At 45.3% G+C, this 25,475-nt stretch overlaps 1 protein-coding gene and 1 long non-coding RNA gene across 2 annotated transcripts in view; both read left to right on the forward strand.

Annotated features, from left to right (window-relative positions):
• Positions 1-25,475, forward strand: part of LOC103344945 (thiol S-methyltransferase TMT1A) — a 54,169-nt gene that overhangs the window by 17,196 nt on the left and 11,498 nt on the right. The gene's annotated exons all lie outside the window — the stretch shown is intronic.
• Positions 1,096-11,247, forward strand: LOC127491142 (uncharacterized). The gene is made up of 2 exons (XR_011380049.1): positions 1,096-3,992; positions 4,372-11,247. It is a non-coding gene; the product is annotated as an uncharacterized lncRNA (long non-coding RNA).

Genomic DNA, 25,475 nt, shown 5'->3' on the forward strand with positions numbered 1-25,475 from the left:
CAGTTTATTCAAAATACAATATTGGTTTTAATTATGCATGCTAATAATATTTTTATATAATGTATACTTTTATATATTTTTTAAACTTCTGTATCTAACTTCATTTTAATAGAAAACTTTTATTTAATAAATATAAATTTCCAAAGTACAACTTTTGGATTATAGAGGTTCTTCCCCCCCATAACTACCCTCCCACCCGCAAACCATCCCACCTCCTACTCCCTCTCCCATCCCATTCTTCATTAAGATTTATTTTTAATTATCTTTATATACAGAAGATCAACTTGATACTGAGTAAAGATTTCAACAGTATGCACCCACACAGAAACATAAGGTAAAAAGTACTGTTTGAAGACTATTTTTACCATTAATTCACATAGTACAACACATTAAGGACAGAGATCCTACATGGGGAGTAAGTGCACAGTGACTCCCATTGTTGATTTAACATTTGACACTCTTGTTTATGACATCAATAATCACCCGAGTCTCTTGTCATGAGCTGCCAAGGCTTTGGAAGCCTCTTGAGTTCACCAACTCTGATCATATTTAGACAAGGTCATAGTCAAAGTGGAAGTTCTCTCCTCCCTTCAGAGGAAGGTACCTCCTTCTTTGATGGCCCCTTCTTTCCATAATGTAAATATATTTAATGATCACTTAATCTGTAATACACAAAAACTGGTTTCAGAATTTCCGGTCCATATCTCTGTGAGATACAAGACTGATAATATGAGTTAAATATTGTTTAGGGGTCTTTGTGTCAGAGAGTACACAGTCAAAATACTGTGTTCAGACATCATCTGGAATGAAAATGTATGTTTACAAAAAACTTATACATAGGGTTTACAGCAGCATTAATAATAACCAATAAATACATACAACCCAAACATTCATCTACTGATGAATGAGGAAACAGAATGTAAGTATACAATGGATTTTTTATTCCTATAAAAAAGAACTAATAAAACACATGCCATAAAACATATGAGTCTCAAAACCATTATGCTAAATTGAAGCCTGTCACAAAAGATTACATATTTTATTATTCCATTTATCTGAAATGTTCTGAACAGGTGAATCTCCAGACACAGACAATAGAGTAGTGGTTGCCTAGGGGCTGAGTGCTAATGGGTACACCATCTTGTGTTACAGAATGATGAAGAACGTTTATAATAGGTTGTGCCAACAGCACCCAGCTCTGTGAATATACCAAAATTATTGAATTCCATACCTGAGGTAAATTTTATAATTAATTTATTTTATAAAAAGGCACTTGAAAAAAGCTAATGGGTTTTTTTTTTTTTTCCTTCAGACCAGGGTGCTTAGTATTCATTTGGGAAACATTTAGGCATTTTTGTGGTTTTACATTTTTAGATTTTCCCCCAGTTTGTCATTTTATGTAGAGTATTATTTTATGTTAAATTTTTACATGGTTCCAGAACTTGAAACTATATAAATAGTACATTAAAATTGCATCACTCAAAAATTAATTAATTAATTAAATTTTAAAAGTACAGAAACAACATTTGAAGGGACACAAACAAGGGCTGTCCACCAGGAGAGAGTCCAAGCCTTATCACATTTTGTCATATGTACCCTTCTGGTTATCTCAAAATTACTTTGTCATTTCCCATGTTCATCCTCTTCTCTCAGTCCCTCTTTTATTTTGTGTATCTTCAATTACTCCCCCGCCCCTTGTGTTCATCCGGCAAACTGTTATCTTCAATTTAGATCTGCCTCAATTGGAAATATCAGATGGAGTTCTGAATCCATCCTTTCCAGGAAATTCTTGCAGAAGCCAATGGAATAGCAGTTCTAACAGTTCCCATTAGATGCTATTTAGAGGCTTCTCTTCAAAAGAAACCTAATTTCAAAACTGGTACACATGTAGCATCTTTCCAGGAAACAGAAGCCTTTCAACTTCTATTCAACAAATCAGGTAACATGAATAAAGAATAATTTCTTTAAAAAAAAATGCATCACTCCACTCTCCTCCCTTAAATCAAAGAGGACAAATCCCACTAGATTCTGACTTATGCTTCCTAAGTTTCTTGTTGCAAAAAATAAAGATACCTATGTATGCTCTTATTTACCCTTCCTTTCTAAAACGTAATATATCCTGGAAATCACTTCATAGAGATCTTCCTCGGACCATGTTACAGCTACACTGTCCTCCACTCTATGGCTGTCACCATAGCTTATTTAGCATTGTCATATATGACAGTGTGTGGATTGGAAACCTTACACTGCTATATATTCTGCTTTCATATTCTGGAGATATATCTTCAGGGTAGAGTCCTAGGAGAGGGACTATTGGATCCACGGTAAATTCAGGCGTTTAGATTTTGTTAGATAGTGCCACATTTCTCCAGTCTGCACACGATGTGCTGTCAGACTTTCTCGATGAATCTGATAACATTTTATATGCAGACTGGGGAAACAGGGCAGGATTGGAATATACTCCCAGAATCAGAAAAGGATTCAGAGTCAAGGGATCATACAGGGAAGGCTCCAGGAATAGAAACCACTCTTCCAGCACAGGAGGGAAGTCACAGACAAATGGGACTATCCTACAAAACACAGCCTGAGTGTCCTTTGAAACCTAGAGTGCACAGACAGCATGTTGTCCCTTTGTCTCTCTCATTCTGATCTTCCAACAGCAAGCCTGCCATTCCCCACTGTTCTCACCATGGCTCTGTGGGACCACGTTGGTGTCTCACTGAGGGTCCCATTACCTTGCATGTATTTGCTTTCCTTACTTTCCCAGTGTTGCTGATGTGGTAGGCAGAATAATCCCTGCTCATCCCCACCCCCAGAGATAGCCACATCTGAGTTCCCTGGGCCTGGCCAGCACCACTTTAGTCCACGTGATCACGGCAGGGCTGTGCTGGGGCTGCCCCATGCAACACGGGAGGTTTGTGTTCAGGGAAGACACACATTAGCTTGAAGCTGCAGCAATTGGCAAATGCTACCAGTCAGGACTTCTCCTTGCCTGCAGGGTCAGATATTTTTGAATTAAGACCTATCAGCAAGCAAGACGACTTTTTGTGCCTCCTGGGGGTACACACCAAGAAGCGCACATCCCTTTTGTGGTCTGCTCCCTAAAATACACAATGGCCATCTAGTGAGAAAGCAGGGGGGAAAAACTAAATTGAAAGCCATCCTGCAAAACTCCTGGTTTGCACGGAGAGAAAAAGCAGGGTCACGAAACACAAAAACCAATGTGACATTTCAGATTCAAGGAGGCTAACGAGACCCAACCACTAAAGGCACTATGTGATCCAGACTGGATTCTAGACCAGGGGCAATAGATACATGCGATACATACATTGATAAATATCATACATATATGTAGCTGCATGTATACATATATATATATATTGCTGAGGACATTGTTGGGAAAACTGATGAACTGGGAATAAAATCTTCAATTTGAGTGGCAGCATGGCATCAGTTAATTTCCTAATTTTGATCATTTGACTATGGGTCTATAAGAGAATGCCCCATATAGAGATAGTGGCATACCAGGAAAGAAGGAGGGAGGGAGAGAGGAGGCAAGGAAAAACAACTAACAAGGGGGAATCTGGGTGCCGGATATGTTTTTCTTCTCACTACCGTCAATGCTTTGCTTTGGGTTGAGACAAAGTTCTCTACCAGTGTTTTGGGTAACTTTCTGCAAGTCTGAAATTAATTAGAAATTAAGTCTGACGGAAAGAAAAACACGAACACAGCCTTCCCCGACCTCTTCCCGAGACCTATGTCGTCGCAAACCAGAGCGAGGCCGTGGGCAGGAACTTCTCAGGGGAGCTGCAGAACCAACACCGGGGCGGGGTCCCACACGCATGCGCAGGAGCCACGAGGCCCCAATACTACCGCGCCTCCCCGCGCCAGGCTGCCCCCCTCGGATTGGCTGTGGGAGCGGTGACGCAATAGCCTTGTCCATAGGAGGTTCATTCATACATACAGAAGTATACCGAGATGGCTGCACACCCGTAAGGAGGGATCGACGGACGGGGAAGAGAGGGGAGGGAAAGAGAGGGGAGGGGAGGGGAGCGGAGGGGAGGGGAGCGGAGGGGAGGGGAGGAAGGAAGGGAAGGAGAGGAGGGGAGGGGAAGGGAGGAGAGGGGAAGGGAGGAGAGGGGAGGGGGAGGGGAAGGGAAGGAGAGGAGAAGGGGAGGGGAAGGGAAGGAGAGGAAGGGAGAAGAAGGGAGGAGAGGAGAAGGGGAGGGGAAGGGGAGGGAGAGGAAGGGGAGAGAAGGAGAGGGGAGGGAAGGAGAGGGGAGGGGAGGGGAGGGGAGGGAAAAAAATTAAACTGGGATCTGTGTGCCAGATTTTTTTTCTTACGACCTTCAATATTTGTTTCGGTCTTAGACATGAAGTTCCTCGTACTGTTTTGGGTAATTTTCTCTCAGTCTGAAATTAAAAATACAACAAGTGACCACCACCTGTCCTCGACTGCCATCCCGAGGTCCACGTGGCTGCAGAGCGGAGGGAGGCTGCACGCAGGAACTTCCCAGGCGGCGAGGTCGAGGTCGGCGCCAACGCCATGGTAGCGTCGGGGACACTCACCTCAGGAACCCTGAGCTGCTCAGCGCGGGAAGCGGGCGCGAGCTCTCTGCGCCTGCCACAGCGCCTGCCCCTTGGTTACTTTCTAAATGCTGCCGTGCAGGCCTGGAGTCTGTGGCCCACTACTGCTGCTGGTGAGTTTCAAGCTGGGTCAGTTGGAACCTTGGCCGGTACCAGTTGGCCACTCCCCCTAAGGGACGTGTTTCTGGGCTTTTCTATCGCCTTAGATGGAAATTGCACAGCAACGTGTCCTGCCCTTGGACCATCTGTTCTGGCCTACAAGGATGAGAACGCCAGGAGAGGGCAGCATGTGTTGGGGTACTGCAATGGTGTTGTGCTGTTGACACCCACCGGGGTACTCAGATAAAGACACTGCATTTGAATTTTGAATCAAAAATAGTGGGTTGCCTGGATAATTCACTGCTGCTAAACGCGCTTTGTTTATGGTTTCTCTTAGAATCTTCATCCTGGATAGACAAGGAAGATTATATCCATTGTCCAGCCTGGCCCCAGACACACTGTGTATCTGAATGACTTTAAAATGCCCTGCACAATTCTGCAACAATTGATCGTTCTCCCATTACCTGTAGGTCTGGAAGTATTTTAGCCTGTGGTTCGATTGCCATCATTTTTTAAAATGACACTTTGTAAATGAAATTCTGTGTTCTTAATGTCCTAAGGACCTCTCAGCAGTGAAAGAGTAAGAACATTCTGGTATGTGTCAATATTTACTCTGTATTCGTAGACTCTGATTATCATTTCCTTTCCTGCATATTTTTTTCTTATATCTCCCTACCAAAGGGAAGAAAAACCCTGTCATGAAAAACATGAAGGAAAGACTGTTGTTTATCTCAATGGGACAGACAGGCACACCTACCAAGCAAAGACAAAAGAGCACAAAATCAGCAGCATATTGGGAGAGTGTGAATTGATCCTTTTTAATGAGTCACAGCAATGATATGGATCTAGTTTTACTTGAGATGATTGTCCTCAGGTATCCAGTGGTCAGCAGATGAGGATGAAAGCCAATTATCCTAACTGATCAGAAAATCCAGAAACTCCCTCTTTGTCTCTGTAGGTAAGTACATATAAGCCTGGACTGGACACAGAAATGGTAATACCACAATAGGATTCAAATGTGTCCTCTCATTGACTTTTTCAGATAATTGTAGCTAATTTCCACTAAGCAGGAGATGATCTTGAGAGTAGTTCCTAGTACATGGGAAGTCCCTGACAAACATTAGCTGTTATTATTGGAAGCATCAAGCTTTGGTCCGTTTTATCCATTTCACTGGAGGTGTCTCTGAAATCATCAGCTCCCAGCCAACCCAGTGGAACTGACTGCACGGCCTTCAGCATGTCCGTGACGACAGGATGCGCAGTGGCGGCAGCAGGTGTTACGCGGAAATCTGTTAAGGACTCTCACACAGATGTCTCTGTCCTGTAAGGAACCCCAACCATTAAGCACGTCTGTTTGCTGTTTACAGATTTCTCTCTCTCTCTTCCATTACAAATGAACATTTCTGCTTCTAATCTCCTGTGTCATCAGAAGCCAGATACCCAGGCTTGACAAGCGCGAGGCACCCAGGGTAAAGCTCTGGGTGCAGCCCTCTGCTACCTGGACACCTGGGAACAGGAACTTGTTGTGCTCATTCTGACTGCCCAGTGACCCTCCTGGCTGGCCTCGTGACGTGTTCCAGATGTTGAGGTGGTTTGCTAGGTAAGCTCTGGATGAAAGAACTGGCACTGGAATTAGATCTGGAATCTCAGCCTCCTAATTCTCTCCGCACCCATACTTGGTATGTTGACATTTTCAAGGAGTACTACATGCTTGTGGACTTAAAGGGGCAGCACACACAAAGTCTAAGCACTAATGTTACATTTTAAAACTTGAGCTGCTTCTTTCTTGAGACGCTTAAGCTGGCCTGAGCATTACTGTTATATACTGCAGCCATGCTTCCTTCCATGTGTTTTCTCGGTAAACTATTAAAAATATTTAGGTCAGCCTTACATAAGTTTGTGAATATAATTCAAAAAAAAAAATCTTCCAAACAGGTATAAGTCATGTTTCCCTTAAGTGTCAACTTCCTAAGTGTCGTGGCACATCAACAATGATCAAGAGTGTACCTCCGTGGCGGCACAGTGGGTGAAGATGTCACTGGGATACTCACAGAGTGCAGGCTGTAGTCCGAGGTATTCAGCTCTGATACAGTTCCCTGCTAATGCATCCTAAGAGCCGACAGACGATGGCTGAAGTGCTTGGTCCTTTACCACCTACCTGGGAGATCCAGAGGGAGTTCTGAGCTTCTGACTTTGGCCTGATGCAGACCTGGTTGTTCTACCTATTTGGGGAGTGAACCAGTCGATGAAAGATCTCCTTCCCCTATCTCTGTCTCTCTGCCTCTCTCTCTCTCTCTCTCTCTCTTTCCCTGTCTGTGTCTGTCTATCTGTCTAGAAACTCCCTTTTTGTCTCTGTAGGTAAGTACATATAAGCCTTTCAAGTTGATTAAAATAGTTTTTTTTTTAAGATTTACTTATTTAAGAGAATTAACAAAGAGAGAGAAGGAGGCAGAGAGAGAGAGAGAGAGAGGTCTTCCATCTGCTGGTTCACTCCCCAAATGGCTGCAATGGGCAGAGCTGGGCCGATCCAAAGCCAGGAGCCAGGAGCTTCTTCCGGGTCTCCCATGTGGGCACAGGGGCCCAAGCACTTGGGCCATCTTCTACTGCTATCCCAGGTCATTGCAGAGAGTTGGATCGGAATTGGAGCAGTCGGGACTTGAAGCAACGCCCATATGGGATGCTGGCACTGCAGGCTTTACTCACTATGCCACAGCGCCTGCCCCGATGAACATAAATTGAAAACATATTTTAGGGAGCAGTATTGTGGCACAGCAGATTAAGCCACCACTTGAAATACTGGCATCCTTTATCACAGTGCTGTTCAAGTCCTGTCTGCTCAGCTTCTGATTCAGCTCCCTGCTAATGCACCCAGGAAGGCAGCAGATATTAGCCCAAGTGCTTGGGCCATTGCCACCCATGTGGGATACCAGGGTGACATTCCTGGCTTCAGTCTGGCTCAGCCCTGTCTATTGCAGCCATTTGGGGAGTGAACTAGCAGATGTAAGATCTCCATCCTGTCTCCCACTCTCATCATCGTTTTCAAATAAATAGAAAAACCAAGATCCAGGGACTCCACCCTGATTTCCCACATGGTTGGCAGGGGCCTAAGTACTTGAGCCATCTTCTGCTGCCTTCTCAGGCCCATTAACAGGGGGCTAGACAGGAAGCAGAGCAGCCAAGACTTGAACCAACGGTCCAATATGGGGATGCCAGCGTTGCAAGTTGTGGCTTAACCTGCTATATCACAATGCCAGCCCCTCCATTAAAAAAAAAGAACTTTTTTTTGAAAAAAGGACAAGCTTTTAGGAACAGGCATTGGGCACAGCAGTTAAAACACTGCTTGCAGGGCTGGCACTGTGACGCAGCAGGCTAAGCCGCTGCCTACAGTGCCGGCATCCCATATGGGCACTGGTTCAAGTCCCGACTGCTCCACTTCCGGTCCAGCTGTCTGCTGTGGTTTGGGAAAGTAGAAGATGACCCAAGTCCTTGGGCCCCTGCATCCACATGGGAGGCCTGGAAGAAGCTCCTGGCTTCGGATTGGCACAGCTCTGGCTGTTGCCGCCAATTGGGGAGGGAACCAGCGGATGGAAGACCTCTCTCTCTCTCTGCTTCTCCTTCTCTGTGTAATTCTGACTTTCAAATAAATAAATAAAATTTTTTTTTATTTTTTTGACAGGCAGAGTGGACAGTGAGAGAGAGAGAGACGGAGAGAAAGGTCTTCCTTTGCCATTGGTTCCCCCTCCAATGGCCGCCGCGGCCGGCACGCTGCGGCCGGCGCACCGCGCTGATCCGATGGCAGGAGCCAGGTGCTTCTCCTGGTCTCCCATGGGGTGCAGGGCCTAAGCACTTGGGCCATCCTCCACTGCCTTCCCGGGCCACAGCAGAGAGCTGGCCTGGAAGAGGGGCAACCGGGACAGAATCCGGCGCCCCGACTGGGACTAGAACCCAGTGTGCCGGCCCCGCAAGGTGGAGGATTAGCCTAGTGAGCTGCGGCAAAAAGATTTACTAAAAAAAAAAAAAAAAAAAAAAAGACACTGCTTGGGACACCTGCATGCCACATCCAAGACCTGGGTTTGAATCCCGACTCTGGTTCTTTTTCCCGTTTCCTGCTAATGCACGCCCTGAAAGGTGGCAGGTGATGGCTGAATATTTGGTTCCCTGACACCCATGTGGGAGACCTAAATCGAGTTCTGGGCTCCTGCCCTCAACCTGGCCCACCCCAGGCTGTTGCAGGCATTTGAGGAATGAACCAGCAGATGGAAGATTTCTGTCTCTCTCTGTTTCTGTTCCAGACTGTCTACTTCAAATAAATAAATGAAAATTTGAAAAAGAACCAAATTTACTTTAAAATAATATTCTGTTTAGAAGTTTCATACTGGTAATTACACTCATATAAATGGAAGAAAATAATATAACAGTGATTTATGTATCTTCCTTAGCCTTTTTAACAAGAAAAGCAATTAAAGGACCTGATGCTACTTAAATAGATCACAATAACACAGAGATTAATCACTGTGCCTGTTGTATATTAAATCATTTTCCCAGAGCCATTTAGGATGATTGAAGTAGAAAGATAAAAGGGTTTCCAGTGCAATTCAATTATATGCAAATGACAAAGAAGTTAGATGGAGCACAGTAAATATTCTGACTTTTATCTCTATTGGAAACAAAACTTAAGTAGAACAAAACCTTGAATTGATCAAGGGAAAACAGCTACATTTATACTAGAGAATAAGTAATGACAAAATCTGGACATATATCATGGAACAGTTTGTTTATTCATTGTGGTTTTAATCCTCATACAGGTTAGAGTGTTCTGTGCAGGTAATTTACCAAACATTTTATATTAAGTAGTTTCCATCATTATAAATATGATCCATTTATATGGTTCAAAACTATCATCACTGTTAAATACATCATCATGTATTTAAAATCTGATGGTTTATGTGCTTTGTCCTTTTACACATAACATTCATGTTTACATTTGTGTGTGTTAATACTTCCTATTATAACATTTTACAGAGAGGCAGTTTTTGTTCTGTTTACACCTTTTGGGTTGTTCAGCTTTTCCTCATAAACAGTGCAGCACCAAATGCAGCTGAGGCCCTTCACAGTGGTTTGCCATTCAGGTACTCAGGCAGGCAATGGTGTCCCACTAAGAATTACAAACTTCAAGCATTTAAACCTAACAACCCTTAAAAGAGGAAGGTGTCTGGAGCAGTGGTTAAGATACCGCAAAGGATGCCTGCAGTCTGCCTCCCATCCCAGCTTCCTGCTACTGTGTCCCCTGGAAGACAGCAAGTGACGGCTCAAAGTACTTGGGTCTCTCCCCAACACATGAGATACCCGGACTGTGTTCTAAGCTTCAGGCTTCAGCCTGGCACAGCCCCACCTGCTGCAGGCATTTGGGGAGTGAAGGAACAGAAAAATCTCTCTCTGCCTTTCAAATGAAAAGATAAAAAAAAAGTTTTTAAGACAAAATATTTAAAACAAATTAAGAGTATGCTAATTCCTACATGTTTGAAGAGATGTGAGTATGGAAAATTTATGGGTCTAGTGTGACATAAAGGTTTATTAGTGGGAAGCAAATTAAATAAATAAAGTTTGCGGCCGGTGCTGCGGCTCACTAGGCTAATCCTCTGCCTGCAGCACCGGCACACTGGGTTCTAGTTCCGGTTGGGGCGCCGGATTCTGTCCCGGTTGCCCCTCTTCCAGGCCAGCTCTCTGCTGTGGCCAGGGAGTTCAGTGGAGGATGGCCCAAGTGCTTGGGACCTGCACCCGCATGGAGACCAGGAGAAACACCTGGCTCCTGGCTTCAGATCAGCGCTCACAGCCCACCGGCCGCAGAGGCCATTGTGGGGTGAACCAATGGAAAAAAGGAAGACCTTTCTCTCTGTCTCTCTCTCTGTCCACTCTGCCTGTCAAAATAAATAAATAAAGTTTGCATGGGATATATGGCTACTAAAGCATTTGGATTGGTCTTTTTAAAGGTTTTTTTTAGTGGTGTCTTTGATAAAGCTATTGCGTCTACAGCCATATCACCCTGAATGCACCTGATCTTGTCTGATAAAGCTATTGCTATAGCATTAGTAATTCTCTAGGGCCTGGGTAGAGACCGGAAGTACTAGGCAGGGCAGCAGAATCCTTACTCTATTTTATGTGATATGCACTCTAAATCTTACACTATGGTGAGGGAGTAATTTTTTTTTTAAATTTCTTTATTTATTGGGGAGTGAAGTGAAAGAATTAGAGAGAGAGAGAGAGAGAAACTTCCATCTGCTCATTCACTCCCCATAGTGGCCACAACGGCCAGTGCCAGGCCAAGCTGAAGCCAAGAGCCAGTAGCTTCATCTGGGTCTCCCACATGGGTGCAGGGGCACAAGCACTTGGGCCAATTTCTACTGCTTTCCCAAGCGCATTAGCAGGGAGCTGGATCAGAAGTGGAGCAGCTGAGACTTGAACTGGTGCTCATGTGAGATGCCCGTGCTACGGAAGTCTGTAAAGTCTGTTCCAGGACACAGGAAATCAGCAGATAGATATGGTGCAGCTGATACTGACCCCAGATTCTTTGGCTCAGTTGCAAATAGATTTGGCAATAGGTCAAGGTGCTACCCAGACAGGGTTTACTGGGGGCTATGCTTGAACACAAGGGAGACAGACTGGCTCCCCAGTGGGACCTAAACAGGTGCATTTATTAGGTTGGGGAGGTGTGGTGGTTCTCTTTTGGGGCCTGGGTCACACTTCTGGCTTGTCTTGCTTGGCACATGACACTGGGGTTTGCAAATGGCTCTATGTTCTGCCCAGGTGCTGTTGTTTATTTCGCAAACGACACTTCAAAATGGCAGTGTTGCTCACTACTGCCACTCCAAGCAGGTCAAACGTCAGTCACATTGGGCTGTCCTGGGCACACACGCAGGTTGGGCAAGTCCCTAAAAGAGCAGTAGGAGGTCATTTGCAGTTAGGGTCCGGACTGTCCTTGCTCCTGAACTGGAGCTGGATCCATAGTCAGGTCACGTGGGGCTGGTTTCAGTGAGCTCTGTTCAGTCGTTTCTCCTAGGAGTGCATACCCATGACCCTAATGCAGTCAGATGTCTTTTATTAGCAGACGCAGGAGTCCAGTCACTGGGGTGCCACCACTAATCAGCCTCAAGCAGGAGTCTCTCAGACAAAAGCTTTATTGTGACAAGGAGGCAGTGGGTTCAGTTCCCTAAAGAAACTACCTCCCTGGAAATCAGTTGACTGGGGCATTGATAGAAAGGGTTAGGGGCGTGTCCAGGATGCAGAGAACAGAGAGTAGGAGGCCCTTGCTGCTCAGCAACATACATCTCCATATATTTTATGTCCTAAATCCATGGCTCAGCACCGGTTTCTTGCAGCTTTCCTTATCTGTGCTGACCTGAGCCCCTCTGAGTGTAACGGTGCAAGATAAGCAGTGCAGGAACATCTGAAACCCAGCTCAGAGGAGGGGGCTGTTTCAGATTCCAGTGCCTCCCCTTGCCTACAGCCTGCACTCTTAATTACAGTTTCTATGCTCTTTCCTCTGTACCCATCAGTGACGGCCCTGTGCCCCGTGTCCCAGAAAACAGGCTTGTCACAGATTAACACACTTTCAGCACCTGTATCCACCAGGGCGAGTCTTTTCTTTACTACTTTAGGGACCTTACTTTTCCTCACTTCTGGGTGGCCTCTGGTCACCCATGTCGCCGGTGTTCCAGGATGACACTGGCCACACCCCTAGTCTGTGGGTGTCACAGGTCCCACCTGTGTATTCAGTGATTCTGGACGGGGGCGGGAGAGCATCATAGGAGCAAACTATTCCTCCTACTGAAGATCCTTCCAGAAGGCCACTAGCCCAGCTCGGGGCTGTTGATCTGTCTTTGCCCTGGAGACACCTGCACCGAGACCTTGTCACGTCTGTGTCTAGTCCTCCGACCACCCTTTGTTTCCGTTTCGGGTATTCTCTGTTTCTGACTTAAGAACAAGCCGCCTCATTCAGTCTCCCCTGAGTCTGCAATGGCCTTGGGACATCCTGGATGCTTTGACCAACAATGAGACTGAGGTGGGAGAAAAGAGGTGTAGACGGCTGGGAGGGAGCCAGCTTGTCACTCCTACAGTGAAATGACCCTGTGAGTCCTGGAATGCTGGGGCCTTTTAAAGAGCCTGTCCCATGTCTGGATTCCCCAGGATCTCCCGAGCTTCCTCTGCACTCTTCCACTATGAGAATATGAGTTTGAGATGCATTATCTGAAGGTGCACAGATAATTGTTTGCTATAAATTTTATTAAATGCTGATTTTAAAAAATTAAGTCTTTTTTTTTTTTTGACAGGCAGAGTGGACAGTGAGAGAGAGAGACAGAGAGAAAGGTCTTCCTTTTGCCATTGATTCACCCTCCAATGGCCACCGCGGCTGGCGCGCTGCAGCCGGCGCACCGCGCTGATCCGATGGCAGGAGCCAGGTGCTTCTCCTGGTCTCCCATGGGGTGCAGGGCTCAAGCACTTGGGCCATCCTCCACTGCCTTCCCGGGCCACAGCAGAGAGCTGGCCTGGAAGAGGGGCAACCAGGACAGAATCTGGTGCCCCGACCGGGACTAGAACCCAGTGTGCCGGCGCCGCAAGGCGGAGGATTAGCTTAGTGAGCCGCAGCACCGGCAAAATTAAGTCTTAAAAGAGCACACAATAAAACTTTTCCCAACTTTTAAAATGATTTTCCCATCTAGTTAGTTTATATTCAACATGAGTTACATGTTCATATAAAAAAATTTTTCCTTAGCTGACCTTAAGATAAATCTTTTAAATTTTCAGACAAAATGATTCAAAGAGAAAGAAGTAAGTTGATTTCATAAAATAAAAAAAAGACAATTACAAAAGATGCTAATTCTATAAATATTTTTCTTTCCTAGCATTTGGGGGACTGGTGTAGCACAATATGCTGTGGCATAGTAGGTAAAGCCTCCACCTATAGTGCTGGCATCCCATATGGGCCCTTGTTTGAGTCCTGGCTGCTCCTTTCCGATCCAGCTCTCTGCTATGGCCTGGGAAAGCAGCAGAAGATGGCCCAAGTCCTTGGGCCCCTGCACCCGCGTGGGAGACCTGGAGGAAGCTCCTGGCTCCTGGCTTCAGAACGGCACAGCTCCAGCTGTTGCAGCCACTTGGGGAGTGAACCATCGGATGGAAGACCTTTCTCCCGCCCCCCCCCCCCACCGTGTAACTCTGACTTTCAAGTAAATAAACAAATCTTAAAAAAAAAAAAAAAAAAGATGCTGGCAGCCTACCTCAGAGCACTGGCTTCAGCCATGGTTACACTCTTTTCCATCAAGTTCCCTGCTAATGCTCCTGGGAAGGCAGTGGAAGATGCCTCAAGTGCTTGGGCCCCTGCCACCTACATGGGAGACCAGAATGGAGCTCCTGGCTCCTGGCTTTGGCCTGGCCCAGACTCGACTGTTGTGGCTACTTGGGAGTAAACCAGCACATGGAAGATCTCATTCTCATTCTCTCTCTCTCCATCTCCCCCCACCACATATGCCTTTCAAATATATGAAAGTAAACACTTCTAAAAAATTTTATTTGAGGGGACCGGCACTGTGGCATAGCAGATAAAGCTGCCACCTACAGTGCCAGCATCCCATATGGGTACCGGTTCGAGTACTGGATGCTCCACTTCTGATCCAGCTCCCTGCTAATGTGCCTGGGAAAGCAGCAGAAGATGGCCCAAGTACTTGGGCCCCTGAATCCACGTGGGAGACCCAGAATAAACTCCAGGCTCCTGGCTTTGGATCAGCTCAGCTCCTGTTATTGTGGCCATTTGGGGAGTGAACCAGCAGATAGAAGACCTCTCTACCCCTCTCTCTGTCTCTGCCTCTCTGTAACTCTGCCTTTCAAATAAATAAATAAATCTTTACAAAATTATTTGAAACCAAAGAGATACAGAGAAGGTTCCCATCCTGCTAGTTCAATCTCCAAATGGCTGCAATGGCTGAAGCTGGGCCAAGACAAAACCCAAGAGCCAGGATTGCCATCCGGGTCTCCCACCTGGGTGGCAAGAACCCAACTACCTGATCCATTACTGCTGCCACTCAGAGTCTGCATTAGCAGGAAGCTGGAGCCAGGAACTGAACCTAGGTACACTTTTTTTTTTTTTTTTTTGACAGGCAGAGTGGACAGTGAGAGAGAGAGACAGAGAGAAAGGTCTTCCTTTACCATTGGTTCACCCTCCAATGGCCGCTGCGGCCGCTGCTCCATGGCCGGCACACCGCGCTGATCTGAACAGAATCCAGCGCCCTGACTGGGACTAGAACCTGGTGTGCCAGTGCTGCAGGCGGAGAATTAGCCTAGTGAGCCGCGGCACCGGCTCCTAGGTACTCTTGATAGAGGATCCAGGCATCTTAACTATTAGGCATAACACCCACTCCTGTGCCACTAGTTTGTAACTGAGGTAAAGTAGAAAGTTCAACTAGTCTAAGAACACTTAATGTACTCCATACGCCGGTTCAAGTCCCGGCTGCTCCACTTCCCATCCAGCTCTCTGCTATGGCCTGCGAAAGCGAGTAGAAGATGGCCCAAGTCTTTGGGCCCCTGCACCCACGTGGGAGACCTGGAGGAAGCTCCTGGCTCCTGGCTTCGGATCAGTGTAGCTCCGGCCGTTGCAGCCAATTTGGGTGTGAATCAGCAGATGGAAGACCTCTCTCTCTCCCTCTCCTCTCTCTGTGTAACTCTTTCAAATAAATAAATAAATCTCTTAAAAAATGCACCCTATAAACTGAATCAAAGATATTTATTTAGTCTTCTGCAAATGCAACTAATTTCCATTTAGACTTATTATAATTATTAAGATCAAAAAAACAAGTGAACTGAAAACACAGGTGGTACCTGGGAACATTCTGACACTCAGGCACATGGCCTGAGAGTAGGGACTGAGTAGGGACTGAGCCCGGCTGGCCTGCAGGGGGCACTCCCTGGCCCTACACACCTTCTTCAGGAAGGCCCTGCAGAACCTGACACTTTGCCATAATACAGGTCTTCAATTATAGCTCCCATGTAGTTCCATTTTAGCTTTTCAGTTTTTTAAAAAGTTTATTTACTTTAAAAGGCAGAATGACAGAGATAGAAGGAGAGACAGATTTTCCATAGCCTGGTTCACATCTCAAAAGCCCAAACCAGCTAGGGCTGGACCAGGCTGAAGTCAGTAGCTAGGCACTCCATCCATGTCTCCAACATGAATGGAAGGGCCATCCACCAGGTACTCGGGCCATCCACCAAGCACTCGGGCCATCCTCCGCTGACTTTCCAGGAGCATTAGCAGGAAACTGGATCAAAAGTGGAGGAGCCAGAACTCAAACTGGCAATCCAATATGGAATGTGGGTGTCCCAAGAGGCAGCTTAACTCACTACACCATGATGCCCGCCCCTTTTCAGTTTTAAACTCATTTACTTTTTTACTTTTTTAAGGAATATTTATTATATATATTTCAATTTTTTTCCAACTACCTGAAAGCAGTAGCAACCTACAGAGACAGAGACTGAAACAGAGCTCTTCCATCCACTAGTTCACTCCCCAAATGCTGAAGTCAGGAGTCCAGAACTCCATCTGGATCTCCCACATGAGTGGGAGGGGCCCATGAATTTGATCTATAATTTGATGCCTCCCTGGATGCACTGGCAGGAAGCTGGATTAGAAGCAGAGAGGCAGAGCCGGCACTGGGGCGCAGTAGGTTAAACCTCCACCTGCAGTGCTGGCATCTCATATGGGTTGGATCTAGTCCCGGCTGCTCCTCTCTGCTGTGGCCTGGGAAAGCAGTAAAAGATGGCCCAAGTTCTTAGGCCCCTGCACCCATGTGGGAGACCCAGAAGAAGCTCCTGGCTCCTGGCTCCTGGCTTCAGATAGGTCCAGTTCCAGCCATCTGAGGAGTGAACCAACAGATGGAAGACCTTTTTCTCTGTCTCTGAGGAGTGAACCAGCAGATGGAAGACCTTTTTCTCTGTCTCTCCCTTTCACTAATAATAAATAAACAACTCAAATGAATAAAATCTTGAACAAAAAAAGGAATGCTACTCTCAAAAAAAAACTTAAAAAATAAATAAAAATAAAAAAGCAGAGAAGCATACCAAGCAGTAGCTTAATGTGCTGGGCCAGGATGCCTGCCACCCGATATTTTTTCTATGCAAATCTCTCAGGTTGCTTTTATCCATACACAGTATATCGTTATGTGTGGCAAAGTCTCGTTGATAACATGTGGTGCCTCATGGAATATGTTTTTTTTTAAAGATTTATTTATTTATTTGAAAGTCAGAGTTACACAGAGAGAGGAGAGGCAGAGAGAGAGAGAGAGAGAGAGAGAGAGTGAGCTGGATCAGAAGTGGAGCAGCCGGGTCTTGAACCAGTGCCCACATGGGATGCCGGCGCTTCAGGCCAGGGCTTTAACACTCTGTGCCAAAGCACCAGCCCCGGGATTTTTTTTTAATTCGAATTTTATTCAGCTATTTGGTTTTTGTTTGAGAGAGAAAAGAGATAGAGTCTGAGGAAGATCTTCCACCCACTGGTTCACTTCCCAAATGTTTGCAACAGCTCAGACAGGGCCAGACTGAAGCTAGGAGGCCAAAACTCAACCCAGATCTCCCACATTGCATCAGTGATCCAAACACTTGGAGCTAGCATCTGCTGCCTCCCCGTATTAGCGGGAGCTAGAATCAGAAACCAAGCCAGAACTTGGACCCAGGCCCTCTAATATGGGACGTGGTGTCCCATGTAGCCTTAAATGCTGTGCCGAGCCGAACACCTGCTCCTGGATTGTGCTAGTGCCATGATTTCTTGGGCAAGTCACAGCTCCTGGGTATAGGAATGGCCCAGTTTCCAGTCAGAAGTAGCATTGCTTCAATGACCCAATTATCTGAAACACTTTGATCGGTTACAAGTTTCTGAAAATTGCTTCTACAATGGGTACCTGAAAAATATTACTGACACACAAACAGTACAAACTGGGGTACCTGCTCCATCATCTTTCCGGCATACATGCGCACACACACACACACACACACACACTATATATATATATATATACACACACACATATATATATGATATATATATCTCACCTGATTTAAGTTCTGAGAGGTAGGAGAGGTGTGTGGAGTTAATTATACTTGTGGGAAAGGGTACACAAGTATATATGCATACACGTGTGTGCTAACTGCTATGTCCATTAGACATGAATGAATAACTGATGGTGTATTTGTGAGTAAGGAATATTTGACTAGGGGCCGGCTCTGTGGTGTAGCAGGTAAAGCCACCGAATGCAACACCGGCATCCTATATGGGTGCCGGCTAGAGTCCCAGCTGTTCCACTTTTGATCCAGCTCCCTGCTAATGTGCCTGGGAAAGCAGCGGAGGACAGCCCAAGGGCCCCTGCACCTACATGGGACACCCAGAAGCAGCTCGAGGCTCCTGGCTTTGTCCTGGCACAGCCCTGGCTGTTGTGGCCATTTGGGGACTGATTCAGGGGATGAAAGACCTCTCTGTGTAACTTAAAAAAAAAAAAGTATTTGACTAAAGCCCAGAACAAGCTGTGTCAAGACCTTGATGACCATACTAGATCATGGCATGCCCCAGAAATAATGATCTCAAATGTACGGCACCACAGTTATGTGTGATCATGGGCTGATTAGTCACTAGGCCATCGAGATGTCTCTTTAAGGGAAATGAGTTTAACTAGGGCCATCATCTACTGCCTCAAAGGGTGTGCATTAGCATGAAGGTGTAACTGGCAGTGAACCCAAGACTTAAACCCAGATACCACAATATGAACATGGGCACCCGAGTGGCAGCTTAACCCAGGCCAAATGCCTAGCCCAGGATAGGGGAATTTTTGAGGGTGAAGAGGTTGGTCTTTTTCATGAGGGTTCTATGGACGTAGCAGCATATGAATAGGGAAGTTAGCTGAGGGTTGTAGCTAGCTGATCTTTGTTAGTGTCTTTATTGTGACTGAGATTACGTGGGGGTAATTAAATGATTAGTAACATAGCTAAGAAGAGTAAAATTAGGAAGGAGAAGCAGCACAATTTGATCAGGATTTTCTGATAAGAGACTTTTGTTGAGGGGAAGGTATTTGGTTAAGCTGCTGCTTGGCAAGCCTGCATTCTACTACAGAGTGGCTGGGTTCAAGTCCTGCCTCCACTTCTGATCCAGCTTCCTGCTGATTTGCCCTCTGGGAGGCAGCAAATGGTGGACTTGGGTCTCCACCATCCACATGGGAGACTTGGATTGGCTTTATGGCTCCTGGCTTTAGTCTGGCCATGCCCTGGTCGTTGTGGGCATTGGGGGAGTGAACCAATGGATGGAAGATCTTTCTGTGTCTCTCTGGTCATCTAACAATAATGATAATAATAAATTAACTTTTGAAAATGTGACTGCTGGAAAAGTAGCCCCCCAAAATATCTAGTGAAAATGATAGTGTACTGTGGCTTGTTCAAAGATTCAGATATGGTGATAGGTGGTGTATAACTGTCAGAGAAAAGCCTAGAAGGTTAGAAAATTCGAATGAACATGAGAAGTTTATTTCAAGATTGTATGTTAATAGATTTAGTTCTATTAGCAAGGTTAAGCCTGGAATAGTTATACTAAGAGCAGATAGCTTTAGGTAGAATGGCAGAGTTACCTAGAGAATATAGGAATTATAGGAATAACAGTGTTTGAGGTATGAAAAATGTTACCAATTGCAAAGCCCTTAATGAAATTCATTAGGAGTACATTGTTTCCACTCATATTAATTAAATTGAGAATCAAGATTGACTTAGAAGTGCAAAGAAGGTAATACAAATACTGCAAATAGCTATTAGGGAAGTGGCAATGAGTGTCAAAAGGAGAGCTCAGGCACCGGTATATGACATGTTTGTGGATGCAATGATTAAGTCTTTGGAGTAAAACCCAGTAAGAAAAGGTAAGCCTGTGAATGCCACACTTCCATATACAAGCAGGTAGTACACACAGGCTTTAAGTAAGCCTATTGTCTGTCTAATAATCTGTTTGCCAGTAAGGTTTTGGATAATAGATTCAGAGCATATAAATAATATGGCTTTAAACAATGCACGTGTACAGATGTAGAGAAATGTTTCGTGTGGTGGATTGACGCCAATAATAACTGTTATCAATCCTAATTGGTGTTAAGTGGAAAAATGCAACAATTTTTTAAAATATCACTTTGAGAATACACATTGCCATAAGTTGGTAATAGTGCCTAGGCATACAATTAGTGTTTCTATTGTTTTGTTGCTATTATTGCATAGAAGCAGATTAGTAGGAAAACCCTTGCTACAACTATTGTGCTAGAGTGGAGTAGAACTGAGACATGCGTTGGGTTTGCCACTGCTAAGTGTAATCATGGGTGTAGACCAAATTGGGCTGACTTATTGGTTGATACTAAGGTAAGCAGGCTAGGTTACAGTTAACTATAAATAACTGCTGAAATTCTTGTGTGTTTGAGTACATAAAAAGCATGAGATTGATGGTGCAAATCCAGAATCTCCCACATGATTATATGGGATTGCTTGGAGGGCTTCAGAGTATGCATCAGCTTGGCCAAGTAAAAATGACAAGTAAAAATGAGGGGTGGGCCTTCAGCGCAGCAGTTAAGTTTCCAACTGGGACACCCATTGCTCTCCATATCACAGGGTCTGGGCCCAAGTCCCAGCTCAGTTCTCCATTCCATCTTCATGTTAATGTGCCCAAGGGGAACAACAGGTGATAGTCCAAATAGTACCTACATGAGACCTGGCTTGAATACTGGGTTCCAAATGCAGCTTGCCAAAATTTTGACTGTTGTGGGCATTTGGGGAGTGAACCAGTGAATGGGTGCTCTTTTTTCCTCTCTGTGAAATATACAAGTATTTGTAGAAAAAAAAAAAAACTATTGAAAAATAGAGAAGTATTTCCTGGTTTGGCAAGGTGTTGTTGAGGAAAAACATAATGAAAATCTACCCTCCTCTTTCATTATTTAGAAATGTAACATCCGGGGATGTTGAGATGTTTCAATATGTTTCGTATCGCCTTAAAGAACAGGTGTATTCCAAGATTTTTGGTTGAAACAAGATAGGGTAAGAGGATGCACGTTGTATAGCGGTGAGCTAAGCTACTGGGGACACTGACCTCCCATATAGGAGTGCCAGGGATTAATTCCTGCTCCCATTTCCAATCCAAGTTCCTGCTAATACACAATCTAGGATGCAGCAAATGATGGCTCAAGTACTTGGGGCCCTGGCATCTATGACAAACCCAGAGTTCATGGATCCTGTCTTGGCATTGTCCAGCCAATGCCAATGCTGTGGCATTTGGAAAGTGAACCAGTAGATAAAAGATCTCTTTGCTGTCTTTCATATGATTTTTAAGATAGGGTGGACGTTTGGTGCACCAGTTGAGCCACTGCTTGAAAAGTACCCATCCCACATCAGAGTCTGGTTTTGAGTGCTGGCTCTGTTTCTGATTCCAGCTTCCTACAAACACAAGTTCCAGGTGGCAGTGGTGGTGACGGGTCCCCGCCACACATGGGGGATACCTGAGCTGTGTGCTTAGCTTTCAGCTTCAGCCTGACCCCATCCAGGCTATTGCACGCATTTCAGGAGTGAACCAGCAGATGAGCGATCTCTTTCTCTCTCTCTGCCTCTCAACAGAATGAAATTAACTTTTTAAGAAACTTAAAAGATAAAAAGTGTTACAATTATTGAGATGATAGTAATGAGGCTAACTGTGGAGTTTCATTGTGGAGAAGCTGGCACTTCAATCTTTAACTTAAAAGGTTAATTCTGTTTAGCTTCATAACGATATTATGGCATGGATGTGGATCAGGTTTCTGAATGTGGCATCAGTTCAAGTAATAGTCATAAAGCTATAGCTAAATCCACAAATTTCTTATTTCTTTTTAAAGGTTTTGTTTATTTACTTGAAAGGCAGAGTCACGAGGTAGGGGGGAGAGAAAGAGAGAGCAAGAGCGAGAGAGCTTATGCTTCTATCCAATGGATCACTCCTCAAATGGCTACCACCAGCCAGGACAGAGCCAGGAACTGGGAACTCCATCCAGGTCTCCCACATGGGTGGCAGGGGCCTGAGGACTTGGGCCATCAAGGCTACCTTCCTAGTTGCATGAGCAGGGGGGTAAACTGGAAGCAGAGCAGACAGAACTCAAACCAGTACCCATATGGGATACTGGCATCGCAAGCGGCAGCTTAACTTACTGTGCAACAACACCAGCCCTGACAGATTCCTGAGCACTGGCCATAATGTAGGAGGTGGATTTAAGAGTGGTTGGATTTAAAAATCCTGAGATTTTTGTCCATTTTTAGGCCCAAAGATGGAATAGCTTATGAAAGTACTATATCCTCAAGTCAAATTAATATGCAATGTGGCATTTCTATGGGCAAAACTGTTCAGTTATCTACTTCAAGTATTCATATTTCTCCTGGCTTGAAGTCTCTTGTCAGAATTACATGAAAGAGTCAAATAAATCTTCATAGTCATTTAAATCTCCAGTCTGTGTTATTTGTAACTTCAGTATCATTTGTGTCCTACAGTTGTTACTGTCAGGATGGGATCATTAATTTCATTATATGCAGGATCCTTGAAGATGTAACCGAGAGTGTGGGGCTTAGGCACAAAGGCAGGGGGACACTGGAACACAGCATAGATCTGCATTTTATTGAGTTTGTTTTTCAGAGAATGGCCCTGGGGAGGGGATCCTGCCACACCAAACTCACAGGGCACAGACCACCACAAGCAGGAAGCAGCTGAAGCTGCAAAAAGCCAGGATGAGTCAGAGCTTCACGTTCTAAGCAGTATTTTCATCATAATACTAAATTCTCGGGGCCTGTGCTGTGGTATAAGTGGGTAAAGCCGTCGCCTGCAGTGTGGCATCCCACATGGGCACTGGTTTAAGTCCCAGCTGCTCCACTTCCAATCCAGCTCTCTGCTATGGCCTGGGAAAGCAGCAGAAGATGGACCAAATCCTTGGGCCCCTGCACCCGGGTGGGAGACCCGGAGGAAGCTCCTGGCTCCTGGCTCCTGGTTTCAGATCACCCCAGCTCCAGCTGTTGCGGTCACTTGGGGAGTGAACCAGCAAATGGTAGACCTCTCTCTTTCTCTGCCTCTCTGTAACTCTGCCTTTCAAGTAAATAAATAAATCGTTAAAAAAAAATACCAGATTCTCTGCCCAGGGGAGGAGATTGCCACCATGTTCTGAACATATAATGTATGAAGAAGCATGAAGATGTCTGTATGTTGCTTAACGCTTATGAGCAGGAGCCTTTTCCTCCTATAAATGCATATATTTAAAAAATTTTAAATTCTAGTTTTTGACAAACTTTTTGAATTACCCTCCTAATATCCATATTTATGTATCATATGTATATTTAGATGAACATAAATAGATACGCAGACATACATATAAATCTAACTACCTGCTGAGAGGTCTGAAAAGTAATGTTACTCCAGTAACAATGAACATCTCTAGTGCTGAGAACTTGGTTTCTAAATATCATTTCTTTGTAAAGATTTATTTATTTATTTGAAAGTCAGAGTTACACAGGGAGAGGAAAGGCAGAGAGAGAGAGAGAGAGAGAGAGAGAGAGAGAGAGAGAAGTCTTCCATCCGATGGTTCACTCCCCAATTGGCCGCAAAAGCCGGAGCTGAGCCGATCCGAAGCCAGGAGCCAGGAGCTTCTTCTGGGTCTCCCACGTGGGTGCGGGGGCCCAAGGACTTGGGTCATCTTTTACTGCTTTCTCAGGCCATAACAGAGAGCTGGATCGGAAGTGGAGCAGCCAGGTCTCAAACCGGCACCCATATGGGACGCTGGCACTTCAGAGGCCGCTGTGCCACAGCACCAGCCCCTCTAAATATCATTTTTGATGAAAAGCAGTCAGGATTCCTTGAAGAAATGGCTGATTGCAAGGCTGGGGCAGAGAAAGTTCAAGTTGAGCGTGGAGCAACCTTTTATCCCAGATACAAAGAAGTATTCAAAGAATAATTTGGGCAATCAGTAAGGCATAGGAGCCAGTTTAAAGGGGCTCCCACTAACCAAATATGAGAAAATGTGACCATTAAAATTATTACAGTAATGCACTGATTAAATGAGACTCTAAGAGTTCAAATGATGTAAATAAATGAATAATTAAAAAGGGAAGAAGGAAAACTACTTGTTATAGAATGTCAACTGATCCATGTAAAAAGGATGATAAATTTAGAAAGATCACCATTTGGCCCACATATAAATTATTGATTCAAAGATCACCAATGGAAGCTGAAATTAATTGGTAAGTCTGATAAATAACAGGGTGTTTACATAACATTAAAGTATGTCTTCACAAAATACTTATTAACAACAAAGAAAAACAGTGACTTTACAGTGCAGAACCTGGCCTTCTTCCACCTGGCCAAATCAGTGTTGTGCCAGGGCTGCCTCACGCAATTCGTGTTCAGTGACGACTGGCATTGGCTTGAAACTGTGGGACCTGGCAAATGCTACCAATTAGAGCTCCTCTCCTGCACCCAGAACCAGTTATTCCTGAGTCAAGTCCTATCACCACGCAGTCTGATTTTATGTACCTCCTGAGAGTACACATGACAAAAACACGTTGCTTGTGGCATTCTGCCCCAAAGACATAGCCTCAAGCCAAGGGGAAAACTACATTGAGGCCAGCGCCGCGGCTCAATAGGCTAATCCTCCGCCTGCGGCACCGGCACCCCGGGTTCTGGTCCTGGTCTGGGCGCTGGATTCTGTACCAATTGCCCCTCTTCCACTCCAGCTCTCTGCTGTGGCCCAGGAGTGCAGTGGAGGATGGCCCAAGTGCTTGGGCCCTGCACCCACATGGGAGACCAGGAGAAGCACCTGGTTCCTGGCTTCGGATCAGCACAGTGTGCTGGCTGCAGCATGCCGGCCGCGGCGGCCATTGGAGGGTGACCCAGCAGTAAAAGGAAGACCTTTCTCTCTGTCTCTCTCTCTCTCACTGTCCACTCTGCCTGTCAAAAAAAAAACCAAAAAAACAAAAAACAAAAAAACTACATTGAAAAACATCCTGTAAAATAACCAGCCTGCAACTGGCAGAACACAAGAGTCATGAAATACAAAAATTAGGGTGATGTTTCATAGTAAGAGACGAACGAGAATTGTCGCTCCCCCTCTTCATGGAGGAACAACACAGGACCCTGCGCTGTTCTTTCGTCTGCTCGGCCCTCCCCGGGTTTGCTGCTGGTTCTTCCCGGGTTGGCTACCGTCCCTTCCACCTCCGTGGAAGGGCGGTTCCCCCTGCCACTTTCCCCACTTCCGCGGGAGAGCGGCACACCACCGGCCGGCTCTCTCGGGGGCTGCACAGGTGTTCCTTCAGATAGATGTTCCTGGTGCATGTTGTCTCTCTCCTCCTTTATAGTCCTCTTCCACCAATCCCAACTCTGCTACCCACACACCGAGTACGCTGCTCTCCTCCAATCAGAGTCAGCTCCTGCTGCTTATTGGTTGAACTGGAGGCAGCTGTGTAGAAGCTGTTTCCTCCTCTCCCAGCGCCATATTGTGGGAGAGCAGATGCATAGAATAAGTCTTAATTCCAGTAACAGTCTAGTCCGAGTTGCTCCCAGTTGCTCCCCACAGAGAACCACTACTAAATGCATTGTATCCAGGGGAGCCTGTGTGCCAAATACTACATTTTTGTCTGTTTGCTTCTGTCTGACTACCTTCAAGGTTTTGTTTTGGTTTAAGGCATATGGTTATTTGTACTATTTGGAGGACTTTTCTGTAAATCTGAAATTATTTAAAAAATGA

This window comes from Oryctolagus cuniculus, chromosome 11, assembly GCF_964237555.1.
Source record: "Oryctolagus cuniculus chromosome 11, mOryCun1.1, whole genome shotgun sequence".
Taxonomy (NCBI): Eukaryota; Metazoa; Chordata; class Mammalia; order Lagomorpha; family Leporidae; genus Oryctolagus; species Oryctolagus cuniculus.